Genomic DNA, 2269 nt, shown 5'->3' with positions numbered 1-2269 from the left:
CTTGTGTTTCTTGTAAAGATAAGCAGAGCGAGACAGGAACTCATTTGAGAAAGTTGGCGCCTGGGCTGACCATGATTCAGCTTTTACGACTCTCATAGTTGAGAAGAGAGGTTAGTTGTCTGATGGAATGCGGAGATTCCATCGTTCCTTTGTGTGATGTTCGCAAATGCCTTACATAGACTTGCAACATCAAAATTGACAAAAATAAGAAAAACTAAATTTAGCAGCACTTTTTTCACATGATGTCAATTTTTTAATGTTTAGAATAGACCTATATGATTTTTATATAAATGTCAATAATAATAATGCAATAAGAAATCTAAATATGACAAATTTTTGACAATGAAGTAATTTTTAAACGTTATATTAGTGATTTTACGAGGTATATTGGTTATACATCTAAAAGCAAAGCATGTATAGAACTTAAAAAACATTTTCACTCCCTATATAAAAATGGTGCAGATTTTATATGTGTGATATATTCTGCAAAATATATCATAATATAATATTGTATATACTATTATGAGGCAAATAACAAAAAATAAAAACATCCCCCCCAAACACTGCGCAACATTAGAGTACATGTAATGGAGTAATAATACATATATTAAAAATGAATTTTATTGTCTGTGACTATGATATTGAAATTGTGAGTTACATCTTTGTCACCTTTTTCAACTCTGTAATATCAGGGATGTAAATTAATCAGGCCAAAGAACTTCAATTTTAATTACAAAGGAAAACTGATTGAAATGCTATATACAGGGGTTAAAGCAAAAAAAATATCTAAAATAATCGAACATTTTTCCTCAGCCAAACCCCATTCCACAGCCATACCCATCACACACCCAGTTTAAGAGCAGTTTTTTCTTGTAATTAGGAGCGCTTTTCCTCCTAGTTTAAAACATTTAGGAGCACCTTCTGATCAAAAATCATCCTTCCTAATATGAGGTGACATTTGACTCCTTTAAGTGACTTACAGGGGTATTTTCTTTTTACCTTTGTAATGGCATTATTTTCATCTATGTCAAATTCAAAAATGTATGTTTATAAGCTTTTTAAAGAACTTAAGACATAATCACATTGACCCTGATATTGACGGAAATCCGTCGCAGACTCTCTGCAATTAACGGAAATCCGTCATAGCGACGGAGAACTTTAATCCCTGATTTTACGTCTGAATATATTGAAGGTTGATAATTTTATGAATTTTACATACTGTTGGGTGGTTTAATCTACAGAAATATATCAAATTAAGACATTTGTCTTATGGTCCTGTGAGGAAAAAAGAGATCAGATGCCCATTTTCCACAAGTTGATATGATTCTTTAGGGTCTTCACGAAAAGTCTATAACATACTTTAGTTAAAATTTCTCAATAGTAGTGTAAAACAACACCCTTTTTACCCTGTCAAAAACAGCTCTGTTCACAGCAACCCATTTCGGTGCATGTCCCTTTAAATGCTAATGAGGTCTGCTCACCCCTCCCCTCTCTTCCATGGGTGATGAGCAGTTCTCTGAGAGACTGTAAACTAGCCGCAATCATCGTGAAACTTGTTAACTAGCACATTATAAGAAAAGGCGATTTGCAAAGATTCATAAAAAAATTATATTTACTTTTTCTGTAACAGAACACCTCATTCGCTTAGGAGACATTCCCGTCTACACCTGCTCCAGCGGTGAAACAATGGGGGCCTGTTTACAGCTCATTCAGGGCAGGTCTGTGATAAAACGGCAGTGTCTGTCAACAATCGTGGGGGCAACCTGGGTCTGTGTGATATCAGGAGGTAGGAGTTTGAGGCAAAAGTCTTTTTTTCAATTTGAAGGAAATGTATGATTACAATATTCACAAATTTTTGCTAACTAGATAAAAATATCTTTACACAGTGTAGCCAGTTTAACTTATTTTACCTGGCCATGGTTTTGGTTAAGCCTGAGATACATGAGCCACCAGCACCAATGGTGAATCCTCTCTGACATCTCCTCCAACAAATTATAGTGTTGTGTATTGCACATGTTTATTGCACAGTGGGGGTATTTAACTGTTCATTAGGTAGATGGCCTGAGGAAAGAAACTGTTCTTATGCCTGACTCTTCTGGTGCTCAGTGCTCTGTAGTGCTAACCAGGCAGCAACAGTTCAAAGAGGAAGTGGGGTAACACTTTACATTATAAACCCTTTATAAAGGGAACCTTAAAGGTGTTAATAAATGACTAATAACTCGCTTACAAATGCATTATAAATCATTGATAAGCAGTTATAAATGCATGA

This window comes from Sinocyclocheilus rhinocerous, unplaced genomic scaffold (genome assembly GCF_001515625.1).
Source record: "Sinocyclocheilus rhinocerous isolate Xijiao unplaced genomic scaffold, SAMN03320098_v1.1 scaffold4710, whole genome shotgun sequence".
Lineage (NCBI taxonomy): Eukaryota > Metazoa > Chordata > Actinopteri > Cypriniformes > Cyprinidae > Sinocyclocheilus > Sinocyclocheilus rhinocerous.
Note: the sequence above shows the minus strand (reverse complement) of the source record.